Source organism: Callithrix jacchus, chromosome 2, assembly GCF_049354715.1.
Source record: "Callithrix jacchus isolate 240 chromosome 2, calJac240_pri, whole genome shotgun sequence".
NCBI lineage: Eukaryota > Metazoa > Chordata > Mammalia > Primates > Cebidae > Callithrix > Callithrix jacchus.
The window spans coordinates 37,877,990-37,896,891 of record NC_133503.1 but is presented as its reverse complement, the minus strand read 5'-3'; the positions used below and the strand labels follow the sequence as shown (position 1 = coordinate 37,896,891).

General features: G+C 48.6%; 1 non-coding gene and 2 pseudogenes across 1 annotated transcript; all 3 read right to left on the bottom strand.

Annotated features, from left to right (window-relative positions):
• Window positions 1–275: 275 nt before the first annotated feature.
• On the bottom strand, window positions 276–9,080 carry LOC100404708 (nuclear receptor coactivator 4-like; annotated as a pseudogene).
• A 1,612-nt stretch (window positions 9,081–10,692) lies between these two features.
• On the bottom strand, window positions 10,693–17,055 carry LOC108588440 (uncharacterized; annotated as a pseudogene).
• On the bottom strand, window positions 16,464–16,567 carry LOC118151972 (small nucleolar RNA U13). The gene has a single exon (XR_004740360.1). It is a non-coding gene; the product is annotated as a small nucleolar RNA U13 (small nucleolar RNA).
• Window positions 17,056–18,902: the final 1,847 nt, after the last annotated feature.

Below are 18,902 nucleotides of genomic sequence, written 5' to 3'. Positions count from 1 at the left end.
TGCTGATGCTCACAGGGAGGGGAACATCACACACTGGGGTCTGTTGGGGGGTGGGAGGCTAGGGGAGGAATAGCAGGGGGTGGGGAGGTTGGGGAGGCATAACATTAGGAGAAATACCTAATGTAGGTGACAGGTGGATGGAGGCAGCAAAACCACCATGGCATGTGTATACCTATGTAACAATCCTGCAAGATTTAAAGTAAAATAAAAAAATAAAAATAAAAAATGCTGATGCTCCTCAAGCATCTGCTTTGTAATGAAAAAGATGATTTCCTTTAGTCCTTCCAAAATTCCTCCTCGGTGGTTAGTATTATTTCCATTGCGTTGTAAGGGAAAACTGGGGTATGAGATTGTTTTCTCAAGGTCACTGCCAGGAGTTGGTCATGGATCCTCTTCCACTCATCTTCTTGCTGGTCTGAGAGAAGGTAGGGGTCAGGGAAGGGCTCTGAGATGATCTGGGGACAGGACAGACATCCCGACGCCATGCCGGTCTAGCTGGGGGCTAGGATGGCAGCGTTCTCTAGGGTGAAGCCCAGGTTTCTGACTCGGGCGCCTGGGAGAAGCGGGCAAAAGCGCGGAGATGTGATCTTCAGGCGCTAGCCAGTGGCCCCAGCTCCGAGGCAGAACCTGTCGCCGGAGAAGCCTGGGAGCGGCAGCGACCAGCCGCCACCGGCCTCCTGGATTCGGCCCGGCGCGAGCCCAGCCGGGTAGAGCGACTGCTGAGAGCAGCGCCCTCCAGCGGAGGCCGGGTCTTGGCCCCGGGCAGGATGAGGTCACCACCCGGAGGCATGCCGGGAAGGGAGCAGCGCGGCCGTCTCCACCCGCGAGGGGAGGTCTGGGCGCAGTTGCAGCCTGGCCCTTATGGTCTCTGTCCAAACTGCAAGCTAGCGCACGCGCCAGTGTAGGGCCTCCCGACACGTCACCGAAAGCCCTGCGGTACCTTCCCCTGCCTCCTGAGGCCATGGTGGTCTCAGACCCCTCAGATTCCACACTGGATCCCTTTCTCCTGTCCTCTCCCTCCTCTGGCTTCTCTTACCACGTTTTTGGCCCTTCGCCACCCTAGTGCTCCTCCCCTCATGCTTCCCATCTCCGGGCCAGCATTTCACCAGGTCCCCTCCACATCCCACCCGTTTCTCTCTGTCCCAACTTCCTGTTTCTTCATGCCAACATCCACTCCAGGCTGGAAGGCCACACTAAGCACCACAGTCTGCCTCTTCAACCCATTTTCTGCCCTGCAGCTGGAGGAAGGATATTTGTTTTTTGTTCGTTTTTTTGGTGGTTTTTTTTTTTTTTTTTTTGAGACTGAGTCTCTCTCTGTCGACCAGGCTGGAGTACAGTGGCGCCATCTCGGCTCACCGCAACATCCGCCTCCTGGGTTCAAGAGATTCTGAGGAAGGATATTTGTAAAGATAATGTCGGTCCTAGGTTTTATGATCTCCAGTGGCTTTCCTTTCATATAAAGATCAAACTTACAGGTTGTGATGAGTCGAGATCGCGCCATTGCACTCCAGCCTGGGCAACAAGAGGGAAACTCCGTCTCATAAAAATAATAATAAATAAATAAAATCAAACTTCGCCTGACCCACCAGCCTTTGAGGCCTGGACCCTGCACCCTCCAGCCCATCTTTCACAAAGCCTTCCTCTGGGTCGATCCACAGTCACCTGCGTCAACATCACTGGTGGAGCTTGTTTAATACACAGATTCTGGGTCACTGCGCCAGACCCATCAAATCAGAATCCCTAGGACTGGGATTTTCTGCACATTTTCACAACTGTTCCTTAGTTGAGACCCGTTTCTTGCAACTCCTCAAAAATAACAGGGTTACTGTAATCCCAGCACTTTGGGAGGCAGAGCCGGGTGGATGACTTGAAGTCAGGAGTTTGAGACCAGCCTGGCCAACATGGCAAAACCCCATCTCTACTAAAAATGCAAAAATTAGCCGGATATGGTGGCAGACACCTGTAATTCCAGCTACTCAGGAGGCGGAGGCAGGAGAATCTCTTGAATCCGGGAGGCGGAGGTTGCAGGGAGCTGAGATCATGTCACTGCACTCCATCCTGGGGTGACAGAGTGAGACTCCATCTCAAAAAAAACAAAAACGAATATCCAAAAACAGGATTCTCTTTCCTCCTAGCCTGTACACAGCAGAGGAGGTGTAGTTTCTCCTTACCTCGACATTACAACTCTCTGCTTCCTTCTTCACACTGACGTTACACTGCTCTCCTGAAGCCCCGGGCTTACTCCTAAAACAGTGCTTATGTGGAGTTTTGCCTGTCTGCTTCTTTGTTCCCCAGTCAGAACGGAAGCTCCTATGGCAAGGGTTGTGTCTGTCTTATTCACAGAGCAATGTGCCTGGCACAGAAAAGGGGATCAATAGGGCCGGGAGTGGTGGCTCATGCCTGTAATCCCAGCACTTTGGGAGGCGGAGGTGGGTGGATCACGAGGTCAAGAGATTGAGACCATCCTGGTCAACATGGTGAAACCCCGTCTCTACTAAAAAAAAAAAAATACAGAAAATCAGCTGGGCATGGTGGCGCGTGTCTGTAATCCCAGCTACTCAGGAGGCTGAGGCAGGAGAATTGCCTGAACCCAGGAGGCGGAGGTTGCAGTGAGCCGAGATCGCGCCATTGCACTCCAGCCTGGGTAACAAGTGCGAAACTCCGTCTCAAAAAAAAAAAGGGGGGGGGATCAATAAATGTTTGTTAAGTATTGAATTAATGAATACCTGGGCATATTCCAAGCTTGAGACAATTCTAGGACCTGGCGTATGGTAAGAGAGAAGAAGGGACTAGAATAAGCCAGCCCTGGGGATGGAGGAGAGGGAGTGACTGGGGAGTATCAGGCTTTCCCGTCTCCCTCCAGCTGTCACCCACAGGGGTCTGGTTTAAGGACATACCTCCTCCCAAGGATGCTGAGGAGAACCTGTGTGATGTGTCAGCTTTCTTCTCTGTGGTCTTTGTGGACCTCTGTGGTCTCTACCCCTCTACTGGCAGGTTGAATCCTACTTGGACCATCCAGGGAAGCTGGCAGATGGCATCTTTTTACTCCAGCGGTACCTTGTCTCTCCGATTTTTGGCCCACCAGAGAAATCCTACACCTAGTCTAGATAAATAAGCCATTACAACCTCAAGAAAGCCAGGCTCAGACAGCAGGGCTAGTCCCTGCCCAGCCCATAGGGAAACCAGTCAGTGCTCCCTAGAGCCCTGTGTGCTGCGCTTCTCTGGATACAGAGTCAAGGAACTCTGTCCCTGACCTCAAGGACATCTCTCACCATTTAGTTGGAAGTTGTGGGAAGGATTTAAATTGGACCTTAATTAGAATAACCATGGTCATCACAGCTGTGGTTCTTTCTCCTTTTTTTTTTCCCCTGAGACAGAGTTTCACTCTTGTTGCCCAGGCTGGAGTGCAATGGCATGATCTTGGCTCACTGCAACCTTCACCTCCTGGTTTCAAGCGATTTTCCTGCCTCAGCCTCCCAAGTAGCTGGGATTACAAGCACATGCCATCATACCCAGCTAGTTTTTTTGTATTTTTAGTAGAGATGGGATTTCACCATGTTGATCAGGCTGGTATCGAACTCCAAACCTCAGGTGATCTGCCCACCTTGGCCTCCTAAAGTGTTGGGATTACAGGTGTGAGCCACAGCGCCCAGCTGCAGCTGTAGTTCTTACTGGATACTTACCATGTGCCAAACACTGTTCTACGCACTTGACACATCATCTCATTCACACTCCAAACAATCCCTCTGCAGGTTAGGAAACGGAAGCCCAGAGAGGTTAAGCCAGCCCATATATTTGAAGGGAAGGGTGTAAAGCAGAGTGGTTGAGAGCAGGGGGCCTGGGTGAGTTGGGAGGGATATACACTTGGTGCAGCTGACAGAGCCTTGGCTTTTTGGTTGGAAGGTAAAGGTGCATGCTGGACGGAGTTAGCAGTGATGGTAAGGCTCCCTGCCTGTCAGGCTGGGGTGTTTGTGCTTGCTCCTCCAGGCTTCACACCACCTGCTTCCTCTGTGTTTCTATCTTAGGTGGCCAGTGCTGTGGCTTAATGAACTGGAGCTGGAAGTCTTGGCTCTGGAACTTTAGGCAGGCCCCTGCCCTCTCTTGGCCTCAGTGTCCTCTCTCTGAAAGGAGCGTTGCTCAGGCACTTCCAACCCAGGCCATGGGTCTCTCTATTCATAGCTCCAGAGCATGATTAAGCTCAGATGCAGAAGCAGCTTTAATTAACATCAGCCTTTTCCCGAAATAGCCCCTCCCCTGGCTCACAGGTGCCCTAGAACACAGGACAGGCACAGAAGAGGGAGGTAAGAGAGAGCAGAGGTCCTTCTGTGTGTACATCCCTGAGTAGATGAATTTCTGCCTTCCTCCTGCAGTCTTGGTTGGCTCCCCTAGTGGGTCTCCAGGCTAAAGAGACAGTATCTATTCCTCCTTTTCCTTTTTCTAGTCTGTATTTATTCATTTATCCCTCAAAGGGGAGGGCCTTCTCTTTGCCAGGCATTGTTCTAGGCCCTGGGATACAGCCATGAACCAGATGGACAGCTGTCTCTGTCCTCATCCAACTGGCCACCAGGTGTCACCAGTGCCAGTCACATGGCCTCTTGCAGGCCTGAGAAAAGATGGGCTGGGATGGGGAAGTGTGGATGAGTGAACCTGGCCAGCTCTGCTCAGCCAGCCTGATTTAAAAGCAAGTTCCAGTTGGGCATGGTGGCTCATGCCTGTATTCCCAGCACTCTGGCAGGCCAAGGCAGGTGGATCACTTGAGGTCAGGAGTTTGACACCAGCCTGGTCAACATGGTGAAACACTGTCTCTATTAAAAATACAAAATTAGCCAGGCATGGGGGCATGTGCCTGTAGTCCCAGCTACTGGGGAGGCTGAGGCACAAGAATTGCTTGAACCTGGTAGGTGGAGGTTGCAGTGAGCCGAGATCTGGCCACTGCCCTCCGCCTGGATGACAGAGTGAGACTCTGTCTCAAAAAACTGAAAAAAACAAAAACAAACAAAAAAAGCAAGTTTCTCAAGTGGAAAAAAAATATCTACCTTTACAATTCTCCCTCACCATAAAGATACTGTCACGGCTTCCTCAACAGCGCAGCTGGCCTGGGATCTTGGGAATTCACAACCTCTGTCCAGTCTGAAATTCTTTCTGCAGCCTGTTCCTCACAGACAGCCCACCAGCCTTCTTGTAAACCCCTTTGGTGACCACAGCTCACTACTTCAAAATGCAGTCTATGTTATTAGAAGGTTCATCCTGATTTAGAACCAAAATCTGACATTCACTTTGACTTGTCCTACTTCTGCCATCTGTGTTTACAAAGAGGAAGACTCTCCTGCCAAACATGGCTCTGCAGACACTTGAAGAGATTGTTCTGGTGCCCTGAGTTCGTTCATTTATTTGTTTGTTCACTCATTCATGACTCTATACAGAGCATTTGCTGTGTGCTAGGCCTTGAGGCCATAGCAGAGAATAAGCAAGGTTGAGGTGTGTCCTCTTGTGGTTTATAGTCTGTGCAAGAAGATAACAACCAAACCAACCGTAATAATAACGCATGGACACGGCCAAATAGGAAAGATGTGGGCAGACTTGGAACAGGAGGCAAGGCCCTCACCGACGTTGGGATTGGGGAGTCTTCCTGGGGCCATCTCCCTGTGGTTAGGCAAAAGGTGAGCAACTTCCATGCAGTTCAAAGTTTCAAAGAAAAACAGGGAGGGTTTTGCTGATGCTCTGAGCTTAGTCTGCTCACCGGAAAATACAGCATCATGGGGAGGGATGTGGTGTTTGGAGGATGGAAGCGGGGATGGGAAGAGCCACCTAAGCAGTGAGAGAGAGTAGAGTGTCTGGGATGTCTGGGAGGTAGACAAGGCCCAGTCTTGTGGGAGCAACAAGGGAGGAAGGAACGATGGGGCAACAGGACCAAGATGAAGGAAGAGGCACCTTTGGGCCCCTGAATGCCATCTGAATGACAGTGTTCAAGGTCCAGATCTACCCTGATGTGGGTCACCTCTCTTGCAGGCACTGCATTTCCACTAACATGGCCCAAGAAAATATCAGCCTTTTTTTCCTTTTTTGGAGACAGAGTCTCTCTCTGTTGCCCAGGCTGGATTGTAGTGGTGCAATTTTGGCTCATTGCAACATCTGCCTCCCAGGTTCAAGCGATTCTCCTGTCTCAGCCTCCCAAGTAGCTGGGATTACAGGTGTGTGCCACCATGCCCGGCTAATTTTTGTATTTTTAGTAGAGACGGAGTTTCACTGTGTTGGCTAGACGGGTCTTGAACTCCTGACCTCAAGAGATCCACCCACCTCAGCCTCCCAAAGTGCTCAGATTATAGACGTGAGCTACCGTGTCTGGCCAGCATCAGCCTTTTGATCATGACTCGCAGTGTACCTGCGGCTCTTCAAAGCCCTCAAGAATTCTTCACTCAAACTGCTGAGAGGCCAAGATACCCCCATCTGGGGATCACACAGCTATGTTAATGAACCTAAGACTGAGCTTTATTTCCATTTTTCTCTTACTCATTTTCTTTTTCCTGTTTTAATTATACAAGCAATACACATTCATTTTAATAAAAAATTTTAAATACAATGTTTATTATCTTATAGTTTCTGGAATTTGGGAGTGACTTACCTGGGTAGTTCTGGCTCCAGATTTCTCATGAGATTGCAACCAGGGTGTCAGCCAGGGATGCAATCATCTGGAGGCTTGACTAGGGGTGGGAGGCTAACTGCCAGGTTTGCTGGTTCATGACCTGGCAAAATATTGCTGATTGTTGGTAGAGGCCTTGTAGCTCCACCACTTGGACCTCTTCATGGCGCTGCTTGAGTGTCTTTATGGCATGGCAGACGACTGTCACCAGAGCAAGTGATCCAAGAAAGAGAACAAGGAGGAAGCCCAATTCCCTTTCTTTTTTTTAGATGGAGTCTCACTCTGTCACCCAGGCTGGAGTGCAGTGGCGTGATCTCGACTCACTGCAACCTCTGCCTCCCTGTTTCAATGATTCTCCTGCCTCAGCCTCCTAAGTAGCTGGGACTACAGGCACTCACCACCACACCAGGTTAACTTTTTAAAAAAATATTTTTAGTAGAGATGGGGTTTCACCGTGTTAGCCATAATGGTCTTGATTTCCTGACCTTGTGATCCGCCCGCCTTGGCTTCCCAAAGTGCTGGGATTATAGGCGTGAGCCACTGCACCTGGCATAGACATCTTTTTTTTTGAGATGGAATTTCAATGTTGTTACCCAGACTGGAGTGCAATGGCATGATCTCCGCTCACTGCAACCTCCGCCTTCTGGGTTCAAGCAATTTTCCTGCCCCAGCTTCCCAAGTAGCTGGGACTACAGGTGCGCACAACCATGCCCAGCTAATTTTTGTATTTTTAGTAGAGACGGTGTTTCACCTCATTGACCAGGATGGTCTCGATCTCTTGACTCCGTGATCCACCTGCCTTGGCCTCCCAAAGTGCTGGGATTACAGGCGTGAGCCACCGTGCCTGGCCTTTTTTTTTTTTTTTAGATGGAATCTTGCTCTGTCGCCCAGGCTGCAATGCAGTGGCATCATCTCTGCTCACAGTAACCTCTGCCTCCTGGGTTCAAATGATTCTCCTGCCTCAGGCTCCCAAATAGCTGGGATTACAGGCACACGCCACCATGCCAGGCTAATTTTTTGTATTTTTAGTAGAAACAGGGTTTCACCATGTTGGTCGGGCTGGTCTTGAATGTCTGACCTTGTGATCCGCCCACCTTGGTCTCCCAAAGTGCTGGGACAACAGGCATGAGCCACCGTGTCCGGCCCAGGCATCCCATTTTTATCTTTTTCTTCTTTCTTCAGAAGCCACTTATACAGAGCCTCCTTCTCACAATTCTCATCACACACACACTCTACAAAGCTTGTGCAGGGCTGATTGGCTCTGCACACCTCCTCTACCTTACATGGGTCCTGATAGTTCTGGACAAGCCAATCTTCTGTAACCATGCTAGAGGTGGATAATTGTTTCTTGGCCTCCAAGTGGTCATTCAGGCACTTCAGATTGCCCAGGTTTTCAATCTCCACACCTTTGGGCTGGTTTCCCAGACAGTTGGTATAGGAGTCAGTCTCGACAAGCCAATCATTCACATTATAGGACTGGAACAAGAGTTTTAAACTCCTTACTGCTTTCACAACTGCCATTCTCAGGCTTCCCCAACTTATGGGATTCTTGGGGAGTCACCACCCAATCTGGTAGGTCCATCTCATCTTGACCAGGAAGCTCTAGATCTTCAACCTTTTCCATTTCAATGGAAAAAGAACTAGTAGTGGAATGGCTGTCACACTTTTTTTTTTTTTTGAGATAGATTTTCTCTCTTTTGCCCATGCTGGAGTGCAGTGGTGTGATCTTAGCTCACTCCAACCTCTGTCTCCTGGGTTCAAGCAATTCTTTTGCCTCAGCCTCCCGAGTAGCTGGGATTACAGGCGTGCGCCACCACGCCCAGCTAATTTTTGTATTTTTAGTAGAGACGGGAGTTTCACCATGTTGACCAGGATGATCTCTATCTCTACACCTCAAGATCCGCCCACCTCGGCCTCCCAAAGTGCTGGGATTACAGGCGAGAGCCACTGCGCCCAGCCTCAATGGTTTTGAGAGACCCAAATGTGGTGATGGTCTGGCACGGAGCAGTTGCGCCAGCTTCAAAGAGCAGGACAGTTGCATCTTCAGGCTTAAGGGTCAAACTGCCCAGTCTCTCCAGGCACACAGAGACTCAACTGGCTAGATCTGTGTTTTGGGTACACTCCAGTTGATGAGTAAGACAATTGAACTGGCCCAATAACCAGTAGAACTGCTAAGCCTGCTGAGAAGTGTCTCCTCTTTAAGCTGATAGATAAAGTCTACTTGTTCATATAGCCACACCTCACAGCTTCTAAGACATTTCAGGTGACAGCTTATGCTACTGTGAATCTGAGCTTTGACCTCTTGCAGGTTATCTTCAATTTTCTGTTCAGCCTGGAGAACTCCACCAATAACAAGCTCCAAGTCCCTCCATGCATCACTACACCTCAAGAGAGGTTCTCTATTATTGGAGCTGCCACTCTGGCCTTGGAAGGTATTCATTTTGCTCACTGTTCAAGGTCCGAGTGCGTCTCCAGGTGACCTGAGGGGACCTTAGGTGGTTTGAGACACGGCCCCACATAAACCTAGGACTGAAAGCAATTTTTTGTATTTTTAGTAGGGATGGGGTTTTGCTATGTTGGCCAGGCTAGTCTTGAACTCCTGGCCTCAAGTAATCTGTTGGCTTTGGCCTCCCAAAGTGCTGGGAGGACAGGCGTGAGCCACTCTCCTGGCCTGAAACAATTTTTTTTGGCCAGGCATGGTGGCTTGCTCTTGTAATTCTAGCACTTTGGGAGGCTGAGGAGGGCTGATCACAAGGTCAGGTGTTCGAGACCAGCCTGGTCAATATGGTGAAACCCTGTCTCTATTAATAATACAAAAGTGTTGGGCGCGGTGGCTCGCGCCTATAATCCCAGCACTTTGGGAAGCCGAGGCGGGTGGATTACAAGGTCAAGAGATCGAGACCATCCTGGTCAACATGGTGAAACCCCATCTCTACTAAAAATACAAAAATTAGCTGGGCATGGTGGCGCATGCCTGTAGTCCCAGCTACTTGGAAGGCTGAGGCAGGAGAATTGCTTGAACCCAGGAGGCGGAGGTTGCGGTGAGCCTAGATCATGCCATTGCACTCCAGCCTGGATAACAACAGTGAAACTCCATCTCAAAAAAAAAAATAAATAAAAATAAAAAAATAATAATAATATAAAAGTTAGCCGGGGATGGTGATGCACGCCTGTAGAACAAAAGGAAAAAAAGAAAGAAAGAAAAAAATTTCTTTTGTCTGTAACCATTAGAATTATTTATTTATTTATTTATTTATTTTTGAAGCAGAGTCTTGTTCTGTCGCCCAGGCTGGAGCACAGTGGCTCCATCTTGGCTCACTGAAACCTCCGCACCCAGGGTTGAAGAAATTCTCCTGTCTTAGCCTCCTGAGTAGCTGGGATTACAGGCATGCACCACCATGCCCAGCTAATTTTTATATTTGTAGTAGAGATGGGGTTTCACCATGTTGTTCAGGCCGGTCTTGAACTCTTGACCTTGTGATTTGCCCACCTCGGCCTCCCAAAGTGCTGGGATTATAGGTGTGAGCCACGATACCTGGCCTATTTTTATATTTATTAAGCAATAAGCAAACAAACAGGAAGAATTGGGAAGATAACCTAAAATGGTTTTCTTTTGGAATAATTTTTTTTTTTTTGAGTCAGAGTCTCGCTCTGTCGCCCAGTCTGGAATGGAGTGCAGTGGTGTGATCTCAGCTCGCTGCAACCTCCACCTCCCGGGCTCAAGTGATATTCCTGCCTCAGCCTCCTGAGTAGCTGGGATTACAGGCACCTGCCCCCACACTCAGCTGGAATAATTTTTTTTAAATCAAATAACTGTTATTAAGTTGCATGAGACTGAAACTGCACCTGGAGAGGAATTTCATTTTCATGACCTACAAAACTGATTAGGCAGTGAGCTCTTTCCCCTCTTCCCCCTGAATACATTTATAAAGTTCAATGGGGGCAAATTCCATCTAATACTCTGAAAACCACTTCTCATCTCATAATTTATCCAAATTATGTGCACCACTGCAAGAGGAAATACATAAGCATACATAAGCCACAATGGATTGTTAATCTTGTACAGACAACCCAGCATCAAGGCTAAGTTGATCTTTTAAGCATTTTATGGAAAACAGCTGTTAAGTTTTCACTGGAAAAGCCCACAAACTTTCATAACCCCAAAGGCACACAGCCTTGACAGGCATGGCTCCATTGGGCTCCTCTTGAACTGGGCAGTTCTTCATGGGTAGAAAAGCAGGAATGCACATCTTTTTGATTCCTGCTGCCCTGCACACATGGCACAGTATGTGGCAGAAGGTGGTTTCTGTCTTCCTTGGAGACATTAAACACCTTCATGTCATTTCTGTTTCTGATTTCTTCTACAAGGCCAGTGGCTTTCCTTTAGGGACTGGGATTGTGCCAGCATCTGACAAACAGCTTGGATGAAAGGCTGACTAAAGAGTTTCATTTTCCCACTCTCATCAATGACGCACACTCTTTGCCCTGGGCCACTGCTGGAATCTGCATTCCTCAAGATGAGGAGCACCAACTTCTCAAAGTAAGTCAGGTTAACCACATAATGCACAACTTGCCATCCACATTTTCCAGGTGGAGGCTCCTACCCAACTCTAAATAAAGGCCCCGGGATGCCAGACAATGTGACAACATCAAATCCTATTCTTCTCCCTCCCCGTCTGACTTCCTGTATATAAAATCCATCCGGGTCATGGTCAGGTAGCAGTCCAGGTTGGGGTTGCAATTTAGGTCAGGTCTGGATTGGGGTGGCGATTCAGGCCCTGCTCACCCTGTATAACAGGCCCTTCCATTTTTTTTTTTTTTAGATGGAGTCTCACTCTGTCGCCCAGGCTGGAGTACAGTGGCATGACCTCGGCTCATTGCAACTTTCACTTTCCAGGTTCAAGGGATTCTCCTGCCTCAGCCTCCTAAGCAGCTGGGATTACAGGCATGTGCCACCAGGCCTGGCTGATTTTTGTATTTTTAGTAGAGGTAGGGTTTCACCCTGTTGGCCAGGCTGTTCTTGAGTTCCTGACCTCAGGTGATCTGCCCACCTTGGCCTCCCAAAGTGCTGGGATTACAAGCGTGAGCCTCTGCACCTGGCCCCCCAATTTTTTTTTTTTTGAGATGGAGTCTTGCTCTGTCACCAGGCTGGAGTACAGTGGTGAGATCTCGGCTCACTGCAACCTCCGCCTCCCGGGTTCAAGCAATTCTCCTGCCTCAGCCTCCCGATTGGCCGGGACTACAGACACGTGCCACCATTCCCAGCTAATTTTTTGTATTTTTCATAGAGATGGGATTTCACTGTATTAGCCAGGATAGTCTCCATCTCCGAACCTCGTGATCTGCTTGCTTCAGCCTTCCAAAGTGCTGGGATTACAGGTGTGAGTCACTGTGCCCAGCCAAAAATTTTTTTTAATAAAAACATAAGATATCACTTCATCAACGGAATATTATACACAATGGAATATTTTTGGCGATAAAAAGGAATGAAGTACTGATACATGCTACAACATGGGTAAACCTATAAAACACGATGCTAAGGGTCAGGCACAGTGGCTCATGCCTGTAATTCCAGCACTTTGGGAGGCTGAGGTGGGTGGATCATTTGAGGTCAGGAGTTCGAGACCAGCCTGGCCAACATGGTGTAACCCTATCTCTATTAAAAATACAAAAAAAATTATCTGGGCATGATGACTCCTGCTTGTAATCCCAGCTACTCAGGAGGCTGAGGCAGAAGACTTGCTTGAACCCAGGAGGCAGAGGTTGCAGTGAGCCGAGATCACGCCATTGTACTCCAGCCTCGGTGACAAAGTGAGACTTTGTCTCAAACACACACTCACAAAAACAAACAAACAAACAAAAACATGATTCTAAGAAGTCAGACACAATCACATATTGCATGATTCCATGTAAGTTGTGTCTACTATAGGCAAATCTATAGATACAGAAAGCAGATTAGCGGTTGTCTGGAATGAGATATCGGTGTTGGTGGTTGATGGCTGTATTAGTCCATTCTCACACTGCTATCAAGAAATACCGAGACCGAGTAATTTACAAAGGAAAGAGGTTTTCCTGTTTTTTGAGACAGAGTTTCATTCTTGTTGCCTAGGCTGGAGTGCAGTGACACGATCTTGGCTCACTGTAACCTCTGCCTCCTGGGTTCAAGCAATTCTCCTGCCTCAGCCTCTTGAGTAGATGGGATTACAGGCATGTGCCACTAAGCCTGACTAATTTTTTGTATTTTTAGTAGAGATGGGGTTTCTCCATGTTGGTCAGGCTGGTCTTGAACTCCCAACCTCAGGTGATCCGCCTGTCTCGGCTTCCCAAAGTGTTGGGATTACAGGCGTGAGCCACAGTGCCTGGCCAAAGGGAAGAGGTTTAATTGGCTCACAGTTCTGCCTGGCTGGGTAGGCCTCAGGAAACTTTACAATCATGGCAGAAGGCAAAGGAGAAGCAGGCACCTTTTTCACAGGGCGGTAAGATGAAATGAGTGTAAGCAGGAGAAATGCCAGACACTTATAAAGCCATCAGATCTCATGAGACTCACTCATTATCCAGAAAATTGCATGGGGGAAACCACCCCATGACCCAATTACCTCCACCTGGTCCCACCCTTTACACGTAGGGATTATGGGGATTACCATTCAAGATGAGATTTTGGGTGGGGACACAGCCAAATGATATCAATGGCTAAAGATACAGGTTTCTTTTGGGAGTGACAAAAATGTTCTAAAATTAACTGTGGTGATGACTGCACAGCTATGTGAATATATTTAAAACCACTGAATTAAATTGTATGCTTTAAGTTGGTGAGCTATATGATATGTGACTTATGTCTCAATAAAATTGTTACCAAAATGAATAAATAAATAAATGGTAGATCTCTGTATCCTGCTAGATACCTCCTTCCAAGAAAATGTGGGTCCGTTGTTTAGTTCCTGAAGATACAGTAGCTCTGCCAGCCAGCTGCACTTCCCTGCCCCCAAATGCGCCATCATCTATTCCCTCTTTCCCCATCATGTCTACTAGGATAGCAGCCTGTCTAGGGAAGACCATGACACAATATTAGTTCCATGACAGGACAATAGAATTATAACAGAGGGGCAGCTGGAGTTAGACCCAGAAGCCACCCCTGGATTAGACATCAAATCTCTGCGTCTGCAGGAGAGGTGATCTGAGCCCAAGATAGAAACCAAAGTGACAGGGGGCTGGCAACTCCCAAGAGTGTGATTGTCAGTGGTGATAATGATGGTCATAAGAGTTAGCAATTACTGTCAGGGTGCAGTGGCTCACACCTGTAAGGCTAGCACTTTGGGAGGCCAAGGTAAGTGAATTGCTTGAGTTTAGGAGTTCTACGCCAGCCTGGGCAACCTGGTGAAACCCCATCTCTACAAAAAAATACAAAAATTAGCTAGGCATGGTGGCACAAGTCTATAGTTTTTGCTACTTGGGAGACTGAGGTGGCAGGATTGCCTGAGTCTGGGAGGTTGAGGCTCTAGTGAGCTGTGATTGTCACTGCACTGCACTGCAGCCTGGGAGACAGACCCTGTCTCAAAACAAACAACAAGCAAAAACAACAACAACAAAAAACGGCCGGGCAGGGTGCCTCATGGCTGTAATCCCAGCACTTTGGGAGGCCAAGACAGGTGGATCACTTGAGGTCAGGAGTTCGAGACCAGCCTGGCCAACATGGTGAAACCCGTCTCTAATAAAAATACAAAAATTAGGCCAGGCACAGTGGCTCACGCCTGTAATCCCAGCACTTTGGGAGGCTGAGGCAGGCGGATCACGAGGTCAAGAGATGGAGACCATCCCAGCCAACATGATGAAACCCTGTCTCTACTAAAAATAGAAAAATTAGCCAGGCATGGTGGCACGTGCCTGTGGTCCCAGCTACTCGGGAGGCTGAGCTGGAAGAATCGCTTGAACCCAGGAGGCAGAGGTTGCAGTGAGCCGAGATTGTGCCACAGCACTCCAGCCTGGTGACAGAGCAAGGCTCCATCTTAAAAAAAAAAACAAAAACCTCAAAAATTAGTTGGGTGTGGTGGCATGTACCTGTGGTCCCAGCTACTCGGAATGCTTGAACCTGGGAGACGGAGGTTGCAGCGAGCCAAGATTGTGCCACTACATTCTAGCCAGGGTGACAGAGCGAGATGCGAGACTCTGTCTCAAAAAAAAAAAGGAGAAATTACTGAGCATTTACAGGTCAGGTCTGCACATGCATTATTTCTTTCTATTCTCAAGACAATTCTGTCAGATAAAATATATTGCTATCTTCATTTTAAGTATCAGGAAATTTAGGTTTAAAGAGGTTGCCTATCTGGGCCAAGGTCACACAGCCAGGAGAAGCAGAGGCCAGATTGGAAACCGGGTCTACTGTGATCAACTGATATTAAAATCCCCCAGCGTCCCTGTTCTGGCAGTATTAATGGGCACTGAGGTTGTGTGGGCAAAAGAGAGGCTTCGTAGAGGCCAGAGGCCTCCCTACCCCATTCACACTCTGTTCAGGGCCCAGCATCCCCTGAATGAAAGCATGGGGGCTTATTTCTCATCAGGAACACTGATGATGAGTTTCAGAGAAAACCTGTGAGAGCTGCAACTCACCTAGAAATAGAAATGAGAGTCAGCCCAGACCAGTACTTCCGGGGTGTTTGGAGGGAAGAAGCAACTAGCAGGAAGTGAGTAGGAGGCCCAGGAGCAGGCTGTCAGCGGAGTGTGGGAACTCAGCACCACCGGCCTGACAGTCAAAGCCAGTAAACTAGACAACCTGGAACTTGGGCCTAACTTCCCTCCATGGCCCTCGGCTTCCTCTTTGGAGGACCAGATGGTCAGTCTGGAAGAGCTGCGACGTCGTTGCCTGTCAATACAGCTGATGTGTCTGACTGCTGAGGACAATCCTATGCATGCAGCTGTTGTGACACTTCCTAGGTGCTGAGGCCCTGGCCACAGCCCACAGGGTCACACCCACCCTCCAGTCCCATTCTTACACCACTGACCCTGTTATGGATCAAGTTGCGTCTCCAAAAAGATAATGCTGAAGTCCTAACCTAGGGTAGCTGTGAATGTGATCTTACTTGGAAATAGGGCCTTTGCAGATAGGTGGGTCCTACTCCAATAACTGGTGCTTTTTTTTTTTTTTTTGAGACAGAGTCTCACTCTGTCCCCCAGGCTGGAGTGCAGTGGTGCAATCTCAGCTCACTGCAACCTCCACCTCCAGGGTTCAAGCGATTCTCCTACTTCAGCCTCCCTAGTAGCTGGGATTACAGGTGCCTGCCACCATGACCAGCTAATTTTTTGTATTTTTAGTAGAGATGGGGTTTCACCATGTTGGCCAGGCTGGTCTTGAACTCCTGACCTCAGGTGAGCTGCCTGCCTTGGCCTCCCAAAGTGCTGAGATTACAGGCATGAGCCACCACCCCTAATCATTTTTTTTTTTTTTTAAGAGATGGGGTTTCCCTATGTTGCCAAGGCTGGACTTGAATTCTGGCCTCAAGCAATCCTCCTGCCTTGGCCTCCCAAAGTGCTAGGATTACAGACATGAACCACTGCACCTTACCTGTGTCTTCAAGAGAAGACAGACACACACAGAAGGGAGAATGCCATGTGACAAAGGAGGCAGAGGTTTGGTCCCGGCATACTTGGGACTCCCGGAAGGTTTAAGTGGCAAGAAGAGATCCTCCTCTAGAGCAGGGGTCCCCAGTCCTTGGGCCTTGGACCAGTACTGGTCTGTGGCCTGTTAGGAAACGGGCCACAGTGGGAGAGAGCTCTGCCTCCTGTCAGATCAGTGGCAGCGTTAGATTCTTTTTTTTTTTTTTTAATTTCAGGTTAGATGGATAATGTGCCGACTTCCTAATAAGGTTAAAGAGTGGCACATCTCACATAAGCGTGTGAACACCCAATCATCATGCTCGTGAACTGCAAAAGGATCAGCATTAGATTCTCTAGAAGCGAGAACTCAATTGCGAACTGCGCATGCAAGTGATCTAGGTTGTGCGCTCCTTAGGAAAATCTAACCAATGCTCGGATGTAAGGTGAACAGTTTCATCCCGAAATTATCCCCCTTCTGGTCTGAGGAAAAATTATCTTCCAAGAAACCAGTCCCTGGTGCCAAAAATGCTGGGGACTGCTAATCTAGAGATTTCAGAGGAAGTGTGGCCCTGCCCTACCAACACCTTGTTTTGGACTTCTAGCCTCTGGAACTATGACAGAATAAACATTTGCTGTTTTTAGCCACCAAATCTGTGATGTCTTCTTATGGCAGTTCTTGGAAACCAACATAGACCCCTCAACATGCTTACAAGCCCCAGCCGCTCCAGCCATTTCTCTGTTCCTCCACTGGCCCAGCTCCTTCCCACCACAGGGCCTTCGTGTACACTGCTCCTTTCAGAATGTTCCACACCCACTCGCTCCCCCATGACTCCCATCCTCCTTCCAAACTTAGCTTAAATGGCCGCCTTCAGGGAAACCTGGCCCAGGTTTTTCCAGTTTCCGCTCACGGCAGCAGGCTAAACATTCCTCGTAGCCCTGCCACATCTGTAGTTAATTACTCATACAGTTATATTCTGCCCATTTCCCCTGTCCAACTGTAGCTGCTATGATAAGTCCTGGCCTGCGCCGGCAGAGCACAGTACACACCGGGAAGGACCGAATGGATAAAGGGTGTGTGGAAATCCTAGCCTGGCATTGGAAGGCCCAGGCTATGGGGCCTCTGCTCCCATGGCAGCCTGCACTCCCACCCCCCGACCCCCACCACAGGACGTCTCTCCCCAGTCAGGCCAGGCTAGGGTGGCCTCCCTGCTTCCCTGGCCCGCATCATTCCCACTCCTCTTGGCCAAGCCACGGCTTACCTTACCTGAATGACCTGGCCTCAATGCCTTCTGCACCAGCAAGGCCTGCATTAAAGCAGGTTCAGACTCAGGGAATGAGCCCAGAGTAGCAGGTAGGTCAGAGGGGAGGGAGATGGGACAGAAGGGAGTGCAGGGATGTCTTAAGACTGAGACAATGTTGAGATTCTCTCTCTCTCTTTTGAGACTAGGTCTTGCTCTCTCACCTACGCTGGAGTGCAGTGGTGTGATCATAGCTCACTGCAGCCTTTAATTCCTCGGACTCAAGCTATCCTCCTGCCTTGAGCTCCCAAAGCATTGGGATTGCAGGCATGAACAATCGCAAAGGATTTTCTCTCTTTACAGCATATTTTAAACATTAAACAAATGATATATGTTCAATGTAGGGAAAAGAAATCTTAGAAAACATAATGAGCCAAAAAGAACAATAGAATAAAAATCACCCATATTCCAACTGCACAGAGTAACCTTTGTTAGCACTTTGTCATATATTCTCCCAGGTCTTTACATGAGCCTGAAGGTAGAGGAGAGAAAGTGTAGGGAATTCCTCCATTCCTAGGACATGATTTTCAAAAACCAGAGTTTCCAGGAAGCCTCATTGCTCCTCTGAGGCCAGGGAATCTATGAACGTGTGTCTTCTTGTGTCTGGTCATGATGTGGGGAAGGGTCCAGGTCAGGACCCTCCGACCTGGACAGGAATGAACTATTGCTGCTCTGTGGGTGCCATCCTAACCTCACTCTCCAGGCCTGCCCCGTCTTTGAGGCAGCTTACTGCAGCCAGAGACACTACTCACCCCAAAGGAACTACAGGCTTGCATCAAGGCCAAGGAAAAATTCCCCCTTCATCCTCTGAAAGCTTGCTGAAAATCACTGACAAGAGGCAGATTAACAGGAGAAAAAATATACAAATTTATTGGATCACAGATTTATGTGTCACAGAGGCCTTCAGAATGAAGACCCAAAGACGGAGGGCAAATTGTCTATTTTTTTTTTTTTTTTTTGAGACAGAGTTTTGCTCTTGTTACCCAGGCTGGAGTGCAATGGCGCGATCTCAGCTCACTGCAACCTCTGCCTCCTGGGTTCAAGCAATTCTCCTGCCTCAGCTTCCTGAGTAGCTGGGGTTACAGGCACACGCCACCATGCCCAGCTAATTTTTTGTATTTTTAGTAGAGATAGGGTTTTACCATGTTGACCAGATGGTCTCCATCTCTTGACCTTGTGATCCACCCATCTTGGCCTCCCAAAGTGCTGGGATTACAGGCTTGAGCCACCATGCCCAGCCAAATTGTCTATTTTTATGTTTAGATTCATCAAAGTATAGACAGTCTTGTTGAAATATAACTGGATGGCCGGGCACGGTGGCTCATACCTGTAATCCCAGCACTTTAGGAGGCCGAGACGGGCGGATTACCTGAGGT